Consider the following 13,321-nt stretch of genomic DNA (forward strand, 5'->3'; position numbering starts at 1 on the left):
CAGTATACCAGTACAAGAAGGGATTTCTCTTCTCGTTGTTGAAAGAGTGTATACTGTGCATACTGTCTCGGGCATCTCAGCAAAACAGACAATTCTATCTTTTGAAGTCAGTAAATAGATATATTGACCACATGAAACAGAAAATAGCTACTTTCCTCACTTTCTCACAAAGAGAAGGCAAACTGCCTTTTTTCCTGACCTTTTGTTACAATAAAACGTATATTTTTATTAACATACTTAAGCGTCAGTCTTGTTTTTGTCTCCTACCTGTAATTCAGAATATCAAATCTGTATTCAACTTTAGTACAACATCAGGGGAAGGACTGTGGTTTGTAAGCATTTATGATTTGAGATGACACAGTACCCCGTCAAGTATCAGACAGAAATCCCTAAACTGTGGCACTGTACTGGATGTTGTTTATTTAGAGTGCTTTTAAAAGAAGAATAAATTTTAATATCAGTGAATATTAAATGCTATTTGTTACGAGGTTTAATATCTTTGAGGGTTTTTTAATAGATCGTGCTTTTGTTTCAAGTTACATTCAATTCAATTACTAGATGAGCATTTCATTAGGCAAGTCTTCATAGCTTTCAGAAGGGTTTAGAGGTAAAATGTTGATACTTTCATTGCCTTCTTCTTCTTCTTCTTCTTCTTTTTTTAAGATTAAGAATTAGCAGTTGCTACTGCTGTTAGCCAAGGTGAAAAAAACTGAAGCTTTGAGGAAAGATAGAATGAATGAATACTTTGGGTCTTATGTTTGAAACTCCTAATGGAAAATGATCAATTGATTTCAGCAGAATTGAGAAGTAATTTTATGTCTGGTATATTGGAAAGAAACTTCCAGCCTGTGAGGTGTTTCAAACAACAAGGAGAACCCATAATATCTGTGCATGCGTAATGTAGGTACTACATGAAACATGGAGAAATCTTAATAGACTGCATTAGAGGAGAGAAGCTTGCCTCAAAGGAGGCAAATATTTAGAAAAGGTTACTGTGCAGATTCCATTATTTCCATTCCAGTGTGAAAACAACTTTAAGCTGACAGTTCTGCACCCTGAGAGTCTGACAGCTTGGAATAAGTTGAACTGAAGCAGCACTTTAGCACAGATGGAGTGAAGATTTGAATGACTTAGGTAGATAAAATCATAGAAGTAAAAGTGTTTCATCACAGCTTTATAGTTCTTTATAGCAGTGTTTGCTTAATATCGTATTATACATGATTGCTTAAGATCAGTATTTCCCATGCATAAAGGAATAGTTTCCAAAGTAAATGACTGGTTATACCTTACTATATGTAATACTTGGATGCAGCACACTTCACTTAAGCAGAAATCTGAGATCTGCAGATCTCTCCAATGTGAGTGATTATTTGAGAATGTATCATGACATGTTTTCCTTAGTTTTATTCTCTTCTCGAGGCATCCCTTTATAGCCAGAGGGAGTCAAGGTAGTAGGCTAGATCTGTTAGATCTGATCCTGTGCAGCTGTTCTCATACTCTGTGTAACAACACTAAGAAAAGAAGCAGCAGCAACACATTTTGCTATTTAAAAACATATCCTCTGCTAGCTGTTGACTTAGGCACACCTGAGTCAGCTGTGAAATATCCGTAGCATTTAAATGTGTTGTTTGAGCAAGGATATTGTTATTCCTGGAGGAAGTGAGGGTTTTAGATACACAAAAGGAAAGCCACTGAAAGTAATGTCTTTAGGAGGAATGTGTCTTGCTTAAAGGATGGAAAAATAGTACAAAATCAGTTCTTCTAAACAAGCTGCTTTCGGGTGCGTTGATGGGCAGAAAGAGATGTGGATGCTTGGTTTACATTGCAGAAAGCTCATCCTATATAATGTATAAGTTATGTCATCACTGCTTTGTGGTTATGCTATGTTTATTCCACAGTGGTGAAGTGCTTACAGTGCTGTGGTCTTCATATCCTGAAAAACACAGAGACATCAAGAGACCTGACAGATAGGCTTTTATGCAAGCATTACTTGTGAGCTGAGTATGCTGCTTTTCATTGCAAGAGAAATTAAAAATGCTGTAGCTCCAGTAAAGTAGCCTTATATCCAGGAGATGACTGGAGTTAAGAGCTTTGCAATTAAACTGAGTGTACCTGGGCTTGATAGATTTAAATGAAGGTCATTTAGCTATTGATTGTTTCTTTGAGGCATTACAAATAAGCTGATTGTAACATACTGTAGTAGTCATTGTAGTCATCACCTTTGTCCAACGCCATCTTGACAACAGTTCCTGCAGAATGTTTTGGAAAAATTCAGAGAATTATGAAACATGTTACTTTGTACTATCCTGTCTTCCAAGTAAAATGCTTCAAAATACTGAATGTGTGTCATACTGGCATGTCATACAAAATGTCACCTCACACTGTGTTTAACAGCTGAAGCTTGCTTGGATACTGGAGAACCAAAGCAAGCAGGTTTGGGGATAAATAGAATGACTGTGTTTTCTGTTTGTTTGTTTTTGCCACATTCATTATTTGTGCATGTTTAAATGACACCCAAATATTCATTAAAATGTCCAGAAAGCTCCATTCTGATTTCTTCCAAATGTGACTAAAATTGTGTTTCGAAAGGTATTGTTTATCTTGCTGGCTTCTTCAGTCATAGGCTGGACCCAGTGGAAATGGCTCCTTCAAACTCCTTTGTGGTTAGTTCTGAGCAATCAGCAGCAACTGTGCTGTTTCCTGGCTACTCTGACAATGCAGAAGAGAACTTGATGCACAAATCCTGTTAACATGTAGAAGCAGAGAGGCTGAGGCAAACTGTAGGGCTGGCCTTCCATAGCATAGCCCATGCTCTCAGCTCACAGCTGCTCTGGGAGTTGAAGCGCAGAGTCTGGAAAGGGCCACAGCCAGTGCTGGGAAAACTGCCACTACTGCACTGCTGAAAGTTAAAAGCAAAAGAAGGTTTTTTTTTTTTACTTCATTTAAATGTCTCTAATTTGAGCTACCAGATGATGGGGCTTTACATCCTTGCCTAGTAGATCAGTAGTGGTTAGAGAGATGTCTTTTGTTCTTATGTATTTGTTGAGCTAGAAACGATCTGATCATTGTGAAACTTTAAACAAACCTCTTAAAACTCACTGTGCCACGGGTCTTACAGAATTCCAGTCCCCCTCTTACTGCTCTTCTCTCAGGTGTAATTTCTAGGACATCTATGACTACTCAGCTGCTAACAGCCCAACTGTTATTCCCTGTTCACATCTGTCCCTATGCTGTCGCTTGTGTGTAATGCTTTACATTAAGGTTCCACAAGACGGGCAGAAAAATGATTTATAGCTGTTATTACTTACAGATAGCAACTCTTTTAAAAAAATATGTATTTGAAGACCAACATCTGTGGTTATTACACTTTTGTCAATATTTGATAAGTATGTTTTTCATAATGAATAGCTACTTCAGTGACAGAAAACTTTCAGGCACTCATTTAGTAAAATCTAATTATCTGCATTTAAAAACTGAGTTTTCTGTATTGATGCATGGGATTTGCTTGACCGATAGCTTCAAACTGGGCCTTAAATAGTCATTGTTTTCATGAAATGCAAAAATGTCTTATTAATTTTAAATGAGATTCTTAGATATGCAGGAGTTGACTAGCTTTTTATGGTTTTAATGACATCTGCAGTATTTGTTCAGAAGCAATATTTATTTAGAAAATGCAACATAGCATTTCCGATTCTGGTTGAAGTTGTTTTGAGTGTGATCAACAGTGAAAGCTGCTCCTATTAGTATAGTCCTCTGTATTGTCTTCTGGCCTTATTATTCATGTTTTTTTAATCCTACTACTATTTCTGAAGAAGGAAATTACAGAATCATTAAGATTGAAAAAGACCTCTAAGATCATCTAGTCCAACTGTCCACCCACCACCACTATTGCCCCTTAAAGCATGTCCTTAAGTACCACATCTACTCATTTCTTGAACGCCTCCAGGGCCATCAGCTCCACTACCTACCTGTGGGGGCAGCCCATTCCAGTCCCTGACTGTTCTTTCAGACAAGTTTTTCCTAATGGTAGGTTGGAACTGGTAGTTTTCACATCTCAAAAAAAAAAAAAAAAAAAAAAAAAAAAGCCAAGAGACAGCAGATGTCTGTTCCTATGTCATTGCTAGACCCTGAATAAGAAGACTGTCTTTTGTTGTGTTACATTCCAGTTATTCTGTGCATTTAAGTAGCTTCTTCAACTACTCTTTAATCACAAAGTGATAAGGACAGTCTTCTCTGCTTTTGTTAGAAGCAAACTAAACACAACAGCCCCATATGCTGCAGGTAAGGAGACAGAGAATTCCCAGCAGAAGCTAGGAGCAAACTAGCTGTCATCACTAAGAGATACCCTTTTTTTTTTTTTCTATATGGGTTTCTGGATGTAGACGGATGTCTGCTTTTGCAGCTGCTCCACATATGCCCCTACTTGATCTAGCTGAAAACACTGTGTATATCTTCCCTACCCCTTGCAGAGACTTAGAACTCAATTTCCTAAACCTCTCGTGATGTGTGGTGAGCATGGAATCCAGACACATCAGAGACACTTCCCAAGTGTCTCCTTCCAGGTCCAGGTTTCTAATTATGAGCCTACTGGCAATCTGTTTTCCCTCTTTCCCCCATGCTTTGATTGCTTGTAACTTGCTGTGATATTTGACTGGTGCTTGGGCAGAATTTCTCTGGGTGACATGTAAAGAATAAACAAAGAAGAGAATACCACTGGATTCTATAAATATTTATTATGCACAATTCTGGCTTAAAAATCCAAATACCATATGGTTATCTATAGCGGCATTCCTCACTCTTCCCACACTCTGCAGTGATTTAGTAAAGAGAATAAATATATATTTGAAATATGAAGTCTTATCCTGATGGCTCGCTTCATAATTTTGAGTACTTTCTTCACAGACAGCTGAATCCTACAGTCCTTTCTTGGGCACTGCTCCCATTGACATCATTTTGGGAATGTTGCCTCAGCCAGGGGCTGTGAGAGACTGCAGAGCTTGATCTGTGAGAAGTTATTTTGAAAGAAACAGTGCAGTCTGAACATTCACCATGTTTTGTGAATATCAGATGATTTGAATTTGGGAAGACAAGGAAAAATTGGTACAGTGATGCAACTTGGGGCAGAGCACCTAAGCAAATACTTAACTTCTCTGTGCTTAGGTGTTTCTCCTGACTTCAGCTCTTGTGTTCTAAAGGCACTAATTTTCCACCTTTTCTTCAGAGACTATAAATAAAAGGGTCTTGTTTTGCTCGTGCTGTGGTTTATTGCTTATAGCAGACTTATCATATCTCAGTTTAGTCATTTTACTGTCTGGCTGTTGTCTAAATGATAGGTAGAGTCCTGAGGGTGGAAAATCATGTTAGAAAGACTTCAAACTATGATGCTTCACTTCATAAAAATCACATAATGGCTTGGGTTGGAAGGGACTTGGAAGCCTGCTCAATCCCTTCCCATGAGCAGGGCTGCCCCCCTACCAGCTCAGCTGCCCAGGGCCTCATCCAACCTGGCCTTGAGTGCTTCCAGAGATGGGGCACTACAGCTTCTCTGGGCAGCCTGTACCTTCATTTTTTTCAAGGAGCAAGGGCCAGTGAGTGAGGCTTGCTTCCCATATGCACACAGTAGTCTCGAGGCAAAGTGGAGCACAGAATTCCAAGTCCTGAGAAGGCAGTAGGGGCTGAGGTTGCTTTCCTTGCCCTGTTTTGTTATTTTGAGGTGGCCAGGAGTGTGGAATTTGTGCATGTGTCAAAGCATTGATGTTGTTTATAATGTGAGAAATGGGGAAGAAATGTGTTTTCAGTTTCATCTGATAGAGAATGCGTGCCTAAGGTTCTGTACTAAATTGAGTTTTCTGTGCAGCTCTGATGAAAAGTGAAACTTTTGAAAGAGAAATTTGAATTACAGAGAAAGCCAGAATAAGAATTGGATTATATTTTCAAAGAACAAAACTGTTGTTTAAAGTTATGAACAGTTGTGGGTTTTTTGTTGTTCTGTTTTGTAATACTGTGTCAGCTGAAATATTTTGGTAAGTATTGCATATTTTACATAGAAAAAAATTGTTTTAGCTTCATGGATTTTACTGCAGTGTCCACTTCTCATTCCAATATTGCTGTAAGCAGCAGTGTGTGGTCCAGTGTGCTCAGACATAAAACTGGTGTGAGTAAACCTTTTTCCAGTCACCTGCTAACAAACAATAGCTTGTATTTAACACACTGGTACTGTGTGAACTAACCTAACCCTTTTTCTCCTACTGAGAAGGAAATAATTTCAGGATACCCCCTGCCTCAAACAGTGAGTATAAATTGAAACAAGATCAAGACAAACAAGCCCCCATTTTAGACTTATCCCACTTACCACTTGTTTACCACAGGCTTAACAGCTGTGGCCTGTGAAGAATTTCTGCTTCTAACTCCAGTCCTAGCTTGTATCTGTAAAGCCTGGGCGTGTTACATGTTAGTGAGGCGCTCATCTGCACTAACGCTTTCTGGGTTAGGTGAGCAAGTATCGCGTTCCCCAGGGCCAAATGCACTGTCAAGACAACTGTTGAGACACCGTTTAGAAGGTGATTAATCTTCTGTTTATTGCAAGATACAGTTTACATTTTGTTGTTTCCTCTAACTATTTTCAATCTCTCCAGCACAGTTTTTAAACACCAGCTAACTTTTAAACTTAAGCTGACTTTTGACAAATGTCATTTGCATAGTTGTTTTTTTGTAGTGTGCTATCTTACCTTTTGCAAAAGAAATACATTTCTTTTTAGCAATCATGCCACAAAGTACCTTTAAAATATTTTTACAGATGTTCTTGTAGACCTCATGGTGCTCACCCGAGAGTTGGTAAAGAGATTCACCAGGTTAGTCTTTTTTGCCAGAGTTTTTCTGGAGATGGTCTCCATATGCCTAAAGCACTTAGACCAGTAATTACTTCCTCGTTTACTGGCTTTTCTCAAAGCTGTTCTTATTAAAACAAAAGTAATAAAACCACCTATCATAGAAGATATAAACATTCACTAAAATAACTTGATTTGTTTTGAGCAGATTTAAGAGATTTTCTAGTTCTTAATTCCCCATTTTTCTGTTTAAGCAATTATCTTAATGGTTACATAAATAATCTCTGCCTAAAATAATTATAGCAATTATGACTTTTCTCTAGAGTACATCACTGTAATATGCCAAGAAAGGTATTTCCTCTGCGTTGATTGCAGCTATTTTCACACCTTCTTTTTAAACAACACTGAAAGCAGCAGTGTGAATTCTTGAGGTCTCTGAACACATAGTCCTTAAGCAACCCTGTAGACTTCAAGGGTATATCTCACAAGAGTAAACATTAGGAAACCAAAGTATAAACTGATTCTTAGCAACATTAAAAAAAAAAAAGTATCTAGTAGGTTATTTCAATAATTTTAAATGGTCTAATGTATTGAGAATTTAGAGACTGAAAATCCAAGATGGACATCATTCCAGGTAGCCGAGAGGAAAATCATGTTGTTCATTATACAAATAGAGCACTTTTGTGTGATCGTTCTCTGTTAAGCCTGTGCATGGATATGCTAAAAGTCAAGAAGTCACTTACTCACAGGAAGCATGACAGTTTTTCTTCTCTCCAGCCTCTTGTGCACATTAAAAAAAAAAAAAATGTGGTATGCAAACATCCTGGAGACAGTTCTCTTGTAAATAAACCATTGTTTAATTCTGTGATATACCAATGGTAAATCTCAGGTTTGACCACGAGTAGATGAGAAGCACATCAGCATTATTAATTACAAGATCCTTTTGTGAATAGGCCTCCTCGTTTGTCTCTGTCTGCCTGTCTATCCATCTGTCCATTTATTTCCCACTTACTGATAGATCACATATTTAAATCTATCTCCAGATCTAGTAGAGGATAAACGTTAGCATGTGTTTGCCAATGGTCTTTCCTTCCCAGTAGAGTCTATTTCATAGATGTTTGCAATAACAAGACTGGGTGATTGTATTCAAATTTCAACCAGTTCATGACGTTTGGCAATAAGGTTGTGAAGAATTTCTCTTTACCTTTTCTATAAAGGAAGGGATGAGTAGGGAGGTGCTCTTGGACTACGGAAACAGTAAAAATCAAACAATTTAACATTTAAAAGCCTCCAGTATAACATCTCCCAAGTGCCTGAGTCACTTTGGGAACTGAGTTTGTAACTCAATAATCCTTCTGACTCTTTAACGTTTTATGTATAATCTTTGTTATAAGTGCTAGGGACGTAACGGAATCAACTCCCTACTTCTAATTTTCCAAATGAAAGTATTAACTAAATCTACTTCTACTGCAGTATTTCAGAATCCAAGGATCTACTATTCATTACTCTTGTTCATTTTCTTGACAAAAAAAAATCCACTTTTTTTGAACATAGTCTTCCCTTATTCCTATGCTTCCTAATGTGTCTGTTCCTAATAAATTAACAGTTTTACTATATTTATTGGTCTTATTGTCATGCTCACATAAAAATTTAAATAGGAAATTCTACTGGAGCAAAGTCCATGTAAAATGTTTTCTTTTGAGCTGTGCTGTAGCTAAGCATTGTTGAAACTTTTATAGTTGTTGTTTTTTCCTAAACCACGCCATAGAGAGCTGACCTTTGAGTTGTGGCTTTAGAATCTGATTGGTCTTTTGGTTCTCTAAGAAAGAGTCAACTTTGAAATATGCCCCATTTGGAAAAGCCCTCCAAACAGATCTTGAAACATCTATTTACCAGCATGGGTGAAGGTAGTTTCTATACACTGTAGTATTTCTCTACCAGTAGAGCAAACATCTATTTCAAAGCCGAGCCAAATACTTCTATAAAATTACTTTCCAATGCATCCAACCCTGCGGGTAGCTTTCAGAAAACAAGATTATTTAATACCGCATGAAAAAGTGGGGATTAATACGTGCTTAATCCATGCTTCCAGTCTTAAAGGTAGATTACCTGAGTAATTTGGATCAAAATGCAAATTTAAATTTTTCACCTTATGACTATCTCTTATTATACTCCCTTGGTAATACTGCATGTTTTATTAAGAACAGAACTTGGGCAAGTAAGTCTGTTTAGGGATGGGAAGTACTGAGGTTTTTAGCATGGTGTTGTAAATCCATAATTTTGGGGTCAATGAAGATTTCACTTTCCAGATGGAACATCTGTATTCATGATTTCTGAAAACCTAGCCACTTCTTTGTAACTCTGTTTGAAAAATGTGAATATTTTTATTTTCTAATATGCTTTTATTTTTTCCTGCATGTAAGAAGGTACACGGTATTAAGTAAACTCAGATGAATGTACTGGAGACGTGTATATTTCAGTATATTTCTAGTAAGAAATGATGTATAGTCTTTCTTTTCCATGCTGTATCATTTTGTTTTTCTGAGATAAAGAATCTTTTTGGTATTTTTTCCTGCTGTTGCCAGATTTTAAGTAATAACTACAAACAAAAGAATCAGATGGCAAAAATAGAATGGAATAAAATGGGAGTAGAATAGAACAGGAGTAGAATTAGTTCAGTTGGAAGGGACTTCAGAGATCATCTATTGCAACAGCCCAAGCACTTCAGGGCTAATCAAAAGTTAAAGCATAGTATTAAAGGTATTATGCAGATATGTCTTGAGTAAAGATAGCCATGGGGGCATCAACCACCTCACTAGAAATATTCACATATAACTTTGAAGTAAAAGGATTTTGAAGTGGTTGTTTTTCTCCTGGCTTCTAACCTTTAAGAGTGAAGGTGTCACCTTTCAAACCTTTTCCTTGTAGCCATGAGGGCTGAAAATGGATATGTGTATTCTTTGTAAGGGAAAGCTGGTGAATCTTGCACTTGTCTCAGCAGGATGAAACTTTAAAAATAAATAAATAAATAGGATGCTCAGTAATGTTTAAGCTGTGAAAGACCCTTTTGCAACACTAATCATGCAACTGCCTCTCAATCTTAATGTGGGAATGGTTTTAACTTAGTCTGTGATATGCTGGACTGATATCTTCACTATGAAATGAGACAAGAAACTACTAGATATCTTATTCATTAAACTGCAGGTAATTGAGATTCCAGGGTGGAAATGGCAGTACAGTTTTTATATTTGCTCCATATTGCTGCAAACCACACAGTGTAATCTATCTTCTTCTCCATCTGTCATCTCCTCTTCCCTCCCCTCCCACTCTTGTTGTAGCGACATGAAATTTCTTTCTTCTGTTTCAGCATGTAAAAGCTACTTTCATTTCATTTTATTTATTTGCTGTCATCTTGCAGCTTGAACGTATGTATGTTTGCCATCAGACTGCATCTCCCTGCTGTGTGATGACACTGGCAAGCGACTGCACTACCAAAAGATTCATTGCTATAGCAGATGCAGTTGTGAATGAACAATTAAATTGGCTGTTACTATTAAATTGAAAATTTAAAGTTAGTCAAGAGTCAGTCAGTGGATAGAGCACCTGAATGCAAAAAACAAGGATAGGAAGTCATGCAGTGATACAAAAAGCCTGGTATAATTCAAAGGCAAAGGAATGCATTTTTTGGTTCTGTAATAGAGTTCTTTCACATTCATTCAAAAATTGTCTTCTAGCTGATAACATTTGAGTAAAATATTGATAAGCTGTGTATCTCAAGCATGTTCATCATGATATATTAATTGTGAGAGTCTCACTGTATTCTAGTTCTAAAAAAACATTCGATATGTGGTCAAACTGTCCTCTTTCTTGAGAGCTCTGGAAATACTGAGAATGACTTAAAAACTGAGAAAAATACAGTAGACATAAAAAGAAGAAAATATACAAATGCACAGAAAATTTTAGTAGGCTTTGTCTGTATTGAAAGAGAAGATAGTTATAAAGAGTTCTGGGAAAACAGTGATGTAATGTGAAAGTATAGTAGTGTAAATTAGTGAATAATTAAACACACACACACAAAAGAGGAAAAGAGTGAGATTTCTTTTTCAGAACATTTGTGACATGACTGAATGTTCCGTGCTGACTCTTCCAAGCAGCCAGTAAATATTCTTTTCCATATGCACACGATGAGAAAAATGGAGCAGAGGTTAACACCCCCAGTTCACTAGGGACTAGTGTGACCTCTGCACACTGTCAGGATGCAAAGGAATATATTCCATTATTGTGAAATATGGAATTATGTGAACACTGAGATGCCAAGATTTCCCTTCATGGGCTACCATCTAGAGGAAAAGACATGGGAGGATAGGGTGCATGGCTTGATGTTCATTTCTGCTCCAGTTCAGTGCTGCTACAAATTAGGCTGCTTTGCCCTCATATTCCTTTTCTAATCTTGACCAATAATTTATAATTGGTATCAGCTGATGATCTGGCTTTCTCTTTCCACAGCAAAATGAGTGAATCTGGAACTTTATCATCCTACTCTTTACTGTCCGAGAGATGACAAACCTTTGAAAGGCAAAGATCTCTATTAATTTTTAATGCTGTCTCTGAAACATCCACCTAGTCCATCCGTTCTCTTTATTTCTGGTATGTCTTTAGTGATGGAACACAAAGTGTCTTGAAGCCCTGCTTCAATTCTGTGTCACTTTTGCCATCAGTTCCAGGCTTTATGACATGGTTCCTACAATGGGAAGCAGACTCACAGACTGACACTATGAGGTGAAATTACTTAATTGATCCCCTTACTCTAAATACTGATCTCAATTTCTTAAAATGAAGCGTGAACAAATTGTACAGTACACAGCTGAATAACAAAGCCTGTGGATTCCTGTGGATTTGTCTTTCTGGATCTTTTGTGTTGTCACGTAACCTATTCACTTGCACACCTTGTGTCATGTTGTAAACCTTGTTCTTTCTGGAAGAAATTGAGCTAAACATTCCAAAAGGAATCCATATGAGCTGAGATATAGCTTTGTTAGCTGCAAGCAGTATCATTGTGATTTTTTTTACCTGATGTGTCAGCATTCCTCAGATCTGTATTCTCAGGGACACGGACCTTGAAAAGGAGTTCTGCACCAGAAATAAAACATATGCTGCTGCATCCCTTGTGAACTCCTCATTACTGACCAGACCTTCTATTCCAGCAATTCCTTCAGTCCCGTTTCCTGTCTGGGACTTGCTCTGATAATGTTGATGTTTTGCAGAAATGCCTGGTATAGTCCCAACAGGAGCACTCAGGCACTTTTTGCACCATTCACACTCTTCTCACTGGGAGCACTTAAGGTTCTAAGCAGGTTTTTCATAGCATGCCCTTCAATTTTATGTCTGCAAAACACCGATTGCACACTGTTTAATACAGAATGTTAATATTCTAACCTTTGAGGGGTTTCAAGAAAAAAAAAAGTGGATATTTATTACTTTATAAAATTTCTAAGAATGTGCTATGATGGTCTGGATACTTTGCCCAAAGAGTAACCTGGTGAATGTAATGCAGTTACCACAAACTAAAACAAGACTCAACAAGTGAAGGAGTATCATGGAACAGAGAGAAGGAAGTAATGACAGAGCAGACTCTCTAGGTGAGATTTCATAGTTGCGTTAGATTTTATAGCTTGGATGTTTTCCTTCTTAACTGCAATTAAGAAGACATTTTCTCTGCATCTGGACAATCATATAATTTCCGCTGCAGGATTCTAGTGCCTCTGAAGCATACTTTGCAGTGCCGTATTGATCTAACGGTCTAGGCTGGCTCAGCAATTCCTTAAGATCCTCTCAGAAGTCACCTCTATTCAATAGAAAACTTTTTGCCCAACTGTTTTTGTTAGGTTATATTGTTGTTCGTTTCATGCCACCCCATCTGCTTATTTTCTTTTCAGCTAAATTAATTTCAGCTAACTTTTCTCATGCCTTTTAATCTAGGGATTCAAAGGAAACAAACATCTGATAGAGGATATTTTATGGCCTGTGTTGTTCAAGCTCTTGAATTGTTAGTCTGTTGTCAATGTTTTTCTTGGCACAGCCTGGCCTCCTGCAGTACAGTGGTAGCTGAGAGCAATACAGTGGTAAAGTCACCAGTAGTCAGATGTGAGCCAGGCTTTGTTTTCATCTGGAGAGCAATCAGCATTGCAATTAGTATCCAAAATCTTTCTAGGACTCATGCTTAATCATTTAGCTTTGTGTTGTGGGGTTTTTTTTGTTTGTTTGTTTGTTTTCTGTTGCTGTTATTGTTGCATTTTGTTCATGAACAAATTATTTAGGGGTGATGGATCTGAGTGATCTTTTAAGATCCCTTCTAACCCAAGCCATGCTATGATGCTAGACCTCCAAATGTGAGTTGGCTTGTGAAACACAAGTTTGAAGCTCAAGGAGGGGAGGTTTAGATTGGATGTCAGAGTGAAGTTCTTCACAGAGAGAGTGGTGAGGTTCTGGAACAG

General features: G+C 37.5%; 1 protein-coding gene across 3 annotated transcripts in view; it reads left to right on the forward strand.

The window, feature by feature from the left end:
* PIEZO2 (piezo type mechanosensitive ion channel component 2) overlaps nucleotides 1–13,321 on the forward strand; it is a 395,935-nt gene that overhangs the window by 238,939 nt on the left and 143,675 nt on the right. The gene's annotated exons all lie outside the window — the stretch shown is intronic.

The sequence above is a fragment of the Gallus gallus genome, chromosome 2, assembly GCF_016699485.2.
Source record: "Gallus gallus isolate bGalGal1 chromosome 2, bGalGal1.mat.broiler.GRCg7b, whole genome shotgun sequence".
NCBI lineage: Eukaryota > Metazoa > Chordata > Aves > Galliformes > Phasianidae > Gallus > Gallus gallus.